Here is an 11,783-nt window from a genome sequence, read left to right as displayed (position 1 = left end):
TTGATTCCAGACAAAATGAAATAGACACATTTCTCCCTCTTCCTCCAGGTACAACCAAACACCCTGGACAAAATAAATAAGACAAATATAAGAAGATTCTGAGAGGTGAAAAGGAAAACTGGGTAGGAACCTCAGGATTTCAGGAATAACATGGTGATGAGTTCCTAGATTTTCTTATTCTCTCTTCTTCTTCTTCTCCTTCTTTTTTTTTTTTTAAGATTTTATTTATTTGACAGAGAGAGACACAGTGAGAGAGGGAACACAAGCAGGGGGAGTGGGAGAGGGAGAAGCAGGCTTCCCGCCCAGCAGGGAGCCCGATGTGGGGCTCGATCCCAGGACCCTGGGACCATGACCTGAGCCAAAGGCAGACGCTTAACGACTGAGCCACCCAGGCGCCCCTTATTCTCTCTTCTTATATGTATTTTGGCTTCCCTCAATCTGGAAACACTAAGAGGTGTAAAACAAAAACAAAACCAAAAACTAATCTCCAAGAAAATCTCTAGCCAAAGGATCAGAAGAGAAGTGGCTTAGCAGATCAAAAACTTTTTTGAAAATACTTTACTCTAGCCAAACACCATGGGAAAAACAAGGCACCTGTCAACAACTGAGGTCAAGTGGGAGCCTAGGCTTTAATCCATGCCCAGTGGTAATACGGTTCCTCTTCTATCTCCCCCCATCCCACTATTTGCAGTGTCAGCAGAGACCTAGTGGGAAGCCTGGACTTCTGCATTACATGGCAGTAAAGAGGTGGTACCCTCCTTTCTTCTGTTGGTGTAGGGTCAGTGAGACCTGCTAGAATAGAATATTTAAATAATATCCAGAGTCTCATAAAAGAATACCTAACATACCTAGTTTACATTAGAAAAACACTTCTTATACCAAAAAGCAAGAATATCTCAACTTGAATGAAAAAAAAAAAAAAAAGACAATCAAAAAGCACCAACACAGAGATGACACAGAAGTTGGAATAATCTGACAAGGATTTTAAAGCAGCTATCATGAAAGTGCTCTAATAAGCAATTATAAGCCCATTTGAAGGAAATGAAAAAGTAGAAAGCTTCAGGAAAGAAATAGAAGATATAAAGAAGAACCAAATGGAAATTTTAGAGTTGAAATTATAATTGAAAGAAAAACTCACTAGATGGACTCAACAGCATAACAGCAGTGACAGAGGAAAGAATCAGTAAACTTGAAAATAAATCAAAATAAATTATCCAGTCTAGGGGCACCTGGGTGGCTCGGGGTTATGCATCTGCCTTTGGCTCCGGTCATGATTCCAGGATCCTGGGATCAAGCCCCGCATTGGGCTCTCTGCTCGATGGGGAGTCTGCTTCTTCCTCTCCCTTAGCCCATCCACACCCTGCTTGTGCTCTCTCTCTCTCTCTCAAATAAATAAATAAAATCTTTAAAAAAATGATCCAATCTAAAAAAAATAAAAATAAAAAATTAAAATAAATAAAAAATAAATAAATAAAATTTAAAAATTATCCAATCTAAACAACACAAAGAAAGTAGACAACAAAGGAACAGAATCTCAGAGATCTGTGGAACAATAACAAAAGATCTAACATTTATGTCACTGGAGTCCCATAAAGAGAAAGGAAAGAGTGTGGGGCTGAAAACTATTCTATGAAATAATGGCTGAAATTGTCCCAAATTTAGCAAAAGACATAAACAGACTGAAGAAACTGCTTAAACCTCAAACAGAATAAACCCAAGGAAACCCATGCCAGCCCACATCATAATCAAACTTCTTAAAACTAAACAAAGAAAAATCTTGAAAGTAACAAGAGAGAAATGATACCTTATCTATAAGGGGAAAAATTGAATAACAGCAGATTTTTCATCCAAATCATGAAGTCCAGAAGGAAGTACCACATTTTTCTCCTCCTCCTCCTCCTCGTCCTCGTCCTCCTTCTTCTTCTCCTTCTTTTTCCCCTTCTTCTTCTTCTTCTTCTTCTTCTTCTCCTTTCTTCTTCTTTCTTCTTCTTTCAGTAATCTCTACACCCAACATGGGGCTCAAACTCATGACCCCACACATTTTTCAAGTGCTGAAAGAACTGTCAACCCAGAATTCTATGTCCACAAAAATATTCTTCAGGGGTAAAAAGGAAATCAAGACATTCTCAGATAAAGGAAAATTAAGAAAATTTGTTACCAGCAGACCTGCCCTATGAGAATGGCTGAAGAAAATTCCCTAAACAGAAAGGAAATAATAGAAGGACTTATAGAATATCAAGAAAGAAGGAAGAACATGGGAAAAGTAAAATGTGAGTAAATACAATACAATAGACTTTCCTTCTCCTCTTGAGTTTTCTAAATTATGTTTGGTGGTTGAAGCAAAATTATAACATTATATGATGTGTTTTTCAAAGTATGTACACTAAATATTTAAAATAATTATAAATGAGGGAAGGTAAAGGGACTTAAATGGAGGTAAGATTTCTACACTAGTAGACTGCTATGTTACATATGTATATATAATACTTAGAGCAACTATAAAAAAAGCTATACATAAATATGCATCCCAAAACACTATTAGTATATCAAAATGAAATTATTAAAAATATTCAGGTAACCCATAAAAAGGCAGGAAAGGGGATACAGAAGAATGGGAAAGAGAGGAAGTAAACAAAAAACAAATTAAAAATGACATACTTAAGTTCTAATATATCAACAATTACATTTGATGTAAATGGTCTAAATACACCAGTTAAAAGACAGATTGGGCCAATGGCTACAATAATATGCTCCAACTATATATAACTACAAGAACTTCACTTCAAATATAATGATACAGGTAAGTTAAATGTAAAAAGATAGCAAAAATACAATGCAAATTAATGCAAACATTAATCACAAGAAAGTAAGAATGTCTATGTTAATATCAGATAAAGTGGACTTTGGAGCAAATAAAATGACCACAGACAAAGAAGAAAAAAACAATGATTAAAGGATCAATCCACCAAAAAGACATAGCAACCCTAAATATGTATGTACCAAATAATAGTGCTTCAAAAGATATAAAGCAAAAACCAATAGAATTGAAAGGAGAAATAGACAAACCCATAATTATAGTTGGGACTTCAGCACTCCTTTCTCAACAATTGATAGAACTGGTAGACAGAAAATCAGCAACCAATAAGATCTAATTGACATTTATAGAACACTCTACCAAGATGAAATCTATAGTCCTAGGTTTCAGTGAATACTATTCTTTCTAAGCTTGGCACCCTTGGCATAATAGAAGTCTCTAAATAAAGAGTATACAAAAAGACAAACATTTTGGTAGCTGCTGATTTTTTAATGCTCATTTTACTTTTAAATGATTATTTATATGGTTATAAGAAAACTGGAGAAGCCTCTGCCCCAACCAATAGGTTGGGAACATTGGCACTGAAGCATGGGATCTCTGGGTGGAATGAAGGAGTTATTTTAAAAAAGAGTGGAGCTCAGGAGTCACCCTGGCTGTCCATGACTAGTGCCAAGTGTGTTAAAAGGGGACTAAAGCAGACCTGAAGCTAAGCTTTTCGTAGAGCCACCTGTCAAATTCCCAAGATCACACCAGCAACACAGAGGACCAGAAAGAGAATCTGAGAACCATCAATACTAGCGCTAAATGTGGCTCTAGCACACAGCAGGTGCTCAATAAACATTAGTAGAACAAATGAATGAATGGTTCCAGCTCTGCTGCTCTAACCATCTATCGTGCCTTGTCCCCTTTCTGAGTTTTGTCACATGTAGATGGAGTGAGAACTTGGGTCCAATCATCTCTCCAGCCCCTTCTAGCTCTCACAATCTATAACACTGCCTCATGTTGCAAAACATTTTCACACACATGAGATCACTCATAACGTGATCTTAATCTTCACAACACCTCAAAGAGGAAGTCATACCCATGTTTTTTTAAAGATTTTATTTATTTGTTTGACAGAGAGAGACACAGCGAGAGAGGGAACACAAGCAGGGGGAGTGGGAGAGGGAAAAGCAGGCTTCCCGCGGAGCAGGGAGCCTGATGCGGGGCTCGATCCCGGGACCCTGGGATCATGACCTGAGCCGAAGGCAGACGTTTAACGACTGATCCACCCAGGAGCCCCAGTCATACCCATTTTAAAGATGAGCACACTTACTGCCTAACAGAGTGCCTTGCACATACATAGTAACTGTCAGTTATGATTTGTCCTTCTCAGAAATCCTATCAATGTAGCAGGAAAAAAGATATTATTACTACTATTTTCCAGATGTGGGGAAAGAGAGAGATGTTGCAGTGTTCCTCATTTACCTCCACATCTATCATTTTGCAAATCAACATGTTTGCACAGACTCCTCCTTGTAAATTTTGGAGTGACCAAGGAAATGGCCAAGGTGCTGATGTCCCTTCTTTCAGGCAAGAATGATTTGACTGCATGTTCCAGTTTGTCTCCTAAGCCCTTCATGGTTGTCTTCTCATAAAGGCATAAAGTTTTAGCTTGACTATCTCTTTTTTTTTAATCTAAAACAGTTCCCAAATCAGTAGTAAGCTGCAGCTGCAGAATCAGAAACTCAAAAGCAGGTCAATATAAATTACCCAAACTGAAGCACAAAGGGGAAAAAAAATGATGCATGGGAAAGAAAAAACTCAAAATTTGTCCCAAATCATGTACTAAATTGGATGCTCTTATGATCCCCACTTTACAGAAGAAGCAGCCAAGGTACGGAAAATCTATGGAACTTGCCCAGTCACACAGCTCATGAGCAGAGGAATCAGGATCTGAATCTAGGCTCTGGGTCTAGACTTTTCTTCGTTTCTAACCACCTTTCTACAGTTGCTTCCTAGAAGACGAACCTGAGGCTCTGGTCATTTGCCCACAGTCACACACAGCTTAACTGCACTCGGAGCTCGGATTCAAACACAGGTTGACACTGTAACACAGGCTTGAGTGGTTCAAAGGGGTAAAGGGAGGGATTTGGCATTTACTGAGGAAGTTTCCACTAGTTCAGGCTCTGCACCTAGCGTTGTTGCAACATTATTCAATGTAATCTCCCACCATGGGAATTAAGTAACAGGACCCACACTTTCTGAGATAAAGAGACGGAGGTTCTGAAAGGCCCAGAAAAACTCGGTACAAAGAGGCTGAGTCTTCTCTCTTCCAAGCTGCAGTTCGTGTCACTGCTTCTCAGTTGCCTTCTCAGGCTTGGGGGAGCCGGGGGACAGGATTCAGACCATAGAGTCCCTCCTCATCTCGATCTCTGAGGCTGCCTTTGGTTGAAATGCCCCGGTCTTAGCCCAGATGGGGCTGGAGTGTGAGTTAGGGGGACTGGTGGTGGGAGAAGCGAAACAAAGAGGCGGCTCTAGACCTGTGGTCCAACAGGGGCAGCCTCAGCCTCAGCTGCAACCTTGTTAGAAATGCAGATTCTCAGGCCCACCCCAGACTGAGTCAGAAACTCTGGGACTGAGACCCAGGCACCCCTGCATTACACCTCGGCTGTTTTACCCTCAGGACACCCGTAAGGGTGATGCACACCTTGTCCTCTTTTGATGACATTTTCTGATGAGCACTGGATTCAAATCCTCGCTGTGTGACCTTGGCCAGGCGACAGCCCCAGTCTGAGCCTTACACTCCTTCTCTGTGCCTCCCTTCCAGGGGTGCAGTCCCACGAGCTCAGTGCCGTGCCGGGCGCGCAGGGAGGGCGAGCCAGCTGACAGATGGTATTGCTGTGGTTGGTCAGGGCTCTGAGCAGAGAATGAAGAGGCCCCAAAGGTCATTAATGTAAGCTGTCTGTCTGTCTGTCTGTCTGAGGCCTGACCCCCTGGGGACCGCCCCCCACTCCCCGGGAGGGGCAGTGCCCTGCAGCCCTTTCTCCGCTCACAGTGGGTGGGGCGCCTCAGCCTCCGGAATTTGGAATTTTAGAGAGCACACAGGGGCTCCGAGGCCCTGCTCATGCCTACTCTAGCTCCCTGACTCTGGACTTGTCATTCACCTTCTCTGGGCCTCAGTTTCCTGTAAAGAGAAGGGGTGAGATGTGCCCAGAATGTACTCGATCAGAGGACTCCCTGGGCCCTCTATGGGGCAGGGCTTCGAGGACTGTCCAGGCACTGATAGAAACAGATCATTCCAGGGCGCCTGGGTGGTTCAGTCAGTTAAGCGTCTGCCTTCGGCTCAGGTCATGATCCCGGAGTTCTGGGATTGAGTCCCGAGTGGGGCTCCCTGCTTGGCGGGGAGTCTGCTTCTCCTTCTCCCTCTGCCCCTCCCCGCCTTGTGCTTTCTCTCTCTCTCTCTCTCTTTCTCAAATAAATAAATAAACTCTTTTAAAAATAATATAAAAATTTTAAAAATAAAAGAAAATCTTAAAAAAAGAAAGAAAGACCATTCCAGGGACTGCCACCGTGAAAGAAAAACTGTACACCAAAGGCCCTCATCTATCATAACAGTTCAGAGACATTAAAATATGAATTTCCAAATGAAGGAAGCCCAGCGCCCTTGGCCTTAGATCCCTTGGCTCTCTCCACAGGGCCAACTTGCTCCTGAGGCCCCTCAAGAGGCCGCAGAGAGTATCAAACCCCTCATCACTTCCTCCTGGACAGATTCGGCTCCACAGTAAGGAACCTGGTCTCCTGCCTGCAGAGGCCGACGCCCCCACTTAGCAGTTTCTGGCTCTAGCAAAAGGCAGTCGTGCTAGTGCTGAACGCATGTGCAGGTTCTCCCCCCTCACATTCCACCCCTTTCCTTTCATATTCAGTCACAGGATAAAAGCCTCCCTTTACGTAATGATAGAGCATTTTTGGTCTCATCTGCTCCTCAGAGCCACTCTAACAGCACAGCGTCGTTGCTCCCATTTCCCAGAAGCTCGCACAGCTGGAGAGCAGCGAGGTTGGGATTTGAACCCTGCCTTCTCACTACAAGTGCAGGGCACGTTAGAACTGGAGTTCCCAAAGCCGGATCTGTTGAGCTCACACGTCCGAGAGGCGTCCAGCAATCTGCTTCCGGAGGGAGGCTGCAGGGTCAGATGGCCCAGCTTTCAGTCCTGGCTCGGCAGCTTTCCAGCTGTGTGTCCTTTAACAAGTCAATCAACCTCTCTGAATTAAGTGTCGTCGTTCAGGGCTATAACCATATACATTGAGAGTGGCGACCCCGTTTATTTTATAGGAAGAAAACACTCTGCTCCGATTTGATAAGTAATGAGTGGTGCTTCATTGTTTCATGGTAACAGTGGTTTATCTGGTGGTAAGCAAAATCTTCGAGGAACACAGCCCACAGAGTGGTGGAGGAATAACGAAGGACCTCGAATAATGGCCAGGTCGGGGACATTGCCTGTGCACAGGTGCTAGTCAGAGCCCTCAGCCCGCCTTTAGACTGAGTCTGATGGTCTCTCAGAAAAGGAGAAGGTCCAACCACGTAGTCCTGGAGGGAATTTTCCTGCCGGAAACCTCTCTGTGTGATCCCTACGGGGGTTCATCTGTTCTCTTTCAATGTTTCCGGGGATGGGAGTTTCTCTCTTAGGGTAAACTCTTGTGGGTTGGATGGCTCTAACTGTATTAGACTCTTCCGCAGAGCACGTCGGAACCAGCCTCCCTCGACCTCGAGCCTTCGGTCTCACTCCGGCCTCCGAGGCCCCAGGGTAGGTCTAGGCGAAGACCCTGTGGGTACCTGCAGACAGGTTCTGGAGTCTCTGCCAGCAAAGTCTCATGTTTGTTTTGAGTCCACGGCCCCGGCACCTGTAACTACCCACCACTGTACTCCCAGAATATTCTGGCAGAGTTTAAAAATTAAAGTTAAGGGCGCCTGGGTGGCTCAGTTGGTTAAGCGACTGCCTTCGGCTCAGGTCATGATCCTGGAGTCCCGGGATCGAGTCCCACATCGGGCTCCCTGCTCGGCGGGGGGTCTGCTTCTCCCTCTGTCCTCTTCCCTCTCGTGCTCTCTGTCTCTCATTCTCTCTCTCTCAAATAAATGGATAAAAAATCTTTAAAAAAAAAATTAAAGTTAATTAAATTCATGTATGGAATTTCATTCCCCCTCCCGTGCTTACACACCTAAGGGATAATAGTAATCACACTACCACCATTTCCCCATCTGTTGAGCACTTCATTTCCTTCAAGGTGCCCTTGTATTTTTTATTTCAAATTGATCTCAGCACCCCCCATGAAATGGGTCAGTGGGGGATTAGTATCCTCATCTTGTGGATGAGGAACTTGCGTTTCAGAGGTCCAGTGAGTTGTCCAAGAGTGAGAGCAGGAATTTGCTGGGGCTTCCGAATCCACGGCTAGTGCTTTTTCTACTATGGCTCATTATCAGAACTAATGCCAGGCTATAAAAATAGTCCACGTCTAAGAATTTGCCCTATGGGAATATTTATTTTAAAATGCGGGCGCCTGGGTGGCTCAGTTGGTTGAGCCACTGCCTTCGGCTCAGGTCATGATCCTGGAGTCCCGGGATCGAGTCCCGCATCGGGCTCCCTGCTTGGCAGGGAGTCTGCTTCTCCCTCTGACCCTCCCCCCTCTCATGTGCATTCTCTCTCTCTCAAATAAATAAATAAAATCTTTAAAAAAAAAATAATAAAATGCACATATTTGTGTACAAGAATGATTACCACGGCACTGTTGGCAAATGATTGTTTGCCATCTGATTGTCCATCAGTGGAGAACTGGTTACAAACTGTGGAACAGCCTGTAATGGAACCCTACACCACTTTCAAAACAGTGTAGGTGACTTCATGCAGTCACGGGAGTAATGTGCCCGCAGTTCGGCTGAGCCATGCAGGGTTGAGTGGGGGGGAAATGCATTTTTAAAAAGTGGGTGTAATGGCCCATTTTTATTTCAGAAATCTGTACGTTTGCACGCACAGAAAAGCTTAAAGGACCCACAGCTGCTATCAACAGTGATTATCTTTTATTTGTGCGTGGGCAGGTCAGGAGGGTCAAGGGTAAAGCAAGATTGACTCTACATTTCTCTTAAGTTTTCATTTTTTAAACAATAAAGGCAGAAAGTTTAAAAAGACTCATAGGGGTCTTTCATTCTTTACATTACAGAATTTTGTTTTATAATAGATACATTTTTATTTGAAAAATATATATCTATAGCCCAAAGCATTGCCACAAAACAGTTTTCTTTGATTTCAAAGTGAGCAAATTGCAGAGTTGCAGTCAAGTGTATGCTAAGTTGGTCTTCACTGAAATATCCATCTCATCCTCAATGACAACACTTTACAGAGAAGACTCTCTTATACCCAGGAATAATCTTGGGACATGGCGGGTGGCAACTCACGAAGTTCAACGGTTAATGGGGCTCACGGTGGACTCCTTCTAACAGGTGTTTGAAAATTTTAACAGCAAGGACAGAAAAGGTTGTTATGGAAGACCTATGCTATAAATTATAATAACAGTAGCAGTCGTAATAACAAAAGCTGTTATTGCCACTGTGAATTTGAAACTCCCTGAGGCTGCCCTATGCTAGAAGCAAGCCCATCCTGTCTGCTTTTGTATCTCCAGCATTTAAGACAGTGCCTGGAGTACAGTAGACGCTCAATGAACATTGCTTAACCGACTGAGCCACCCAGGTGCCCCGCCTCGGGAGTTTTAAAACAAAAGGGCACTTAGTTGTCCGAAAATTAATATTCATGATTTCTTCTAGTTGTTAGAAACCCTGGCAGATCAGTCCTCCTGATTCTGCCTCAGGCTGGCAGGTGGATGGCAGGGCGTTGAGGCTGGTCTAAAAGGGGGAGCTCGTTTGCAGTTGCAGCTGAGTGGTGAGCCTAGCCACCCACCGGACGTGCCACACACACACTGGCCCCATGACAACTCTCTCCTGAAACCCCATGGCGATGTTTCCTAACTTGGGGATTGACAGAGGGTTTGAACTTTCTCTTTAAAAATAGCTAACTGCGGGGTGCCTGGGTGGCTCACTCGGTTAAGCGTCTGCCTTCGGCTCAGGTCATGATCCCGGAGTCCCGGGATCGAGTCCCACATCGGGGTCCCTGCTCAGTAAGGAGCCTTCTTCTCCCTTTCCCCCTACTTGTGCTCTCTCACTGTCAAATAAATAAATAAAACCTTAAAAAAAAATAGCTAACTGCTTCTTTAGTTTATTGTCCTAAATTTCATAATCAAATCGTTCTTTGTATCCACATCTATCCACATTCTTTAACGTCTAGGTAGAGCCCGGAGCTCCCCCGGTCTTGCCCTCTTCAGTTTTTTGGGGCTTTACTTTCTCGCCATAGATGGTTCTGAGGTGGTGGGACTGTCTGATCAAGGGGGTGGTGGGGAGGGGTTCTTCATGATTAAGGGACGGCCACTGGGGAATAGCTGAGAGCGGCCACAGTGTAGACTGCATAATCCTGACTCCGGGCTAAGACTTAAAGTCTTGGGCTGCAGGAGGTGCTCAGATTTCAGTGGTCTGCCCAGCTCACCAGGGCCATGACCTTGCAGCAATTCAGAGCCAAGCAGCCAGTGTGCCTCTGGGCCACAGGACCCCAGGACCCTAAGCACATCTAGGGAATTCACACCGTTCCAGTCCTGCCCACTTGGTAACACCCTTAATGACAGGCTTTTCAGTGATTCATTTAAATAGGATTGTCCTTGGGAATCTCTTCTAACTATCCCAGAGTCTGATGAACATGGTTCTCCTGCCACACCCCAGGCTGCCACGGCCTCGCCTCACTTCTCTGCTTTGCTCCAGAGGAGCTGTGTAGAAATCCTGTCTGTGTGGAGGGAATGCCACGGAATGTTCCATATTTGAGGGACTCTGAATTCTGATCCCCTAGTTACCTATTGCTGTGAAACAATATTAGCAACTTAAAACAATGCACATTTAAGGTGAAGGGGATTAAGATGTACAAACCTCCAGTTACAAAATAAATAAGTCACAGAGATGAAAAGTGCAACACAGGGAATATAGTCAATAATAACGTAATAACGTTGATGGTGGACAGATGATGATTTCGCTTATCGTGGTGAGCACTGCATGATGTATAGAATTATCAAATCACATTGTACAGCTGAAACAACATTCTATGTTATATATACTTCAATAATAAAAAAATTTAAAAACCCACGCATTTATTATCTCACAGTTTCTGTTGGTCAAGAGTTTGGGCTCAGCTAAGATCTACTTTGGGATCTCTTACAAGGCCTTAAGCAAAGTGTCACCCAGGGCTGGGGTCTCTGAAGCTCGCCTGGGGAAAGATCTACTTCCAAGCTCCTGTGGCAATCGGCTCGATTTCATTCCTTGCAGGTTGTTGGACTGAGGGCTTCAGTCTCTTGCCTGCTGTTGTCTGGTGCCAATCCCCAGTTTCTTATCACAGGAGTCTCTCCGTAAGGCGGCTCATAACACAGCAGGTGGCTTTGCCAAAGCGGCAAAGGGAGAGCGTTCCCTGGCAAGGCGGAAGTGACGGAGCTGTGTGACGTAATCAAGGGGCGTGGCAGCCTTTGCTGCATTCTACTGGTTAGAAGCAGGTCATAGGTTCTGCCCACACACAAGGGGAGGGATTCCAGAGGTGTGAATACCTGGAAGCAAGACTCACGGGGCCCTTTAGAGTCTGTCCACCACAGGGATCAGCAAACTTTTGTAAAAGCGTGGAGAGGACACATTTTAGGCTAGCAGGTTAGATAGGTTCTGTCAGAACTATTCATCTCTGCCCTTGTAGCGTGAAATCAACCATCGACAGGACTTAAACAAATGAATGTGTTCTAATGGAACTTTATGGACACTGAAATGTGAGTTTCATATAATTTTTGCAGTCACAAAATGTCATTCGTCTTTTGATTTTTTCCCCCCAACTATTTAAAAATATAAAACCATTTTTAGATTGCG

This window comes from Leptonychotes weddellii, chromosome 10, assembly GCF_054177405.1.
Source record: "Leptonychotes weddellii isolate Sample4059 chromosome 10, ASM5417740v2, whole genome shotgun sequence".
Lineage (NCBI taxonomy): Eukaryota > Metazoa > Chordata > Mammalia > Carnivora > Phocidae > Leptonychotes > Leptonychotes weddellii.
The sequence above is the reverse complement of the archived record's forward strand: the minus strand, read 5'-3'. Positions refer to the sequence as shown.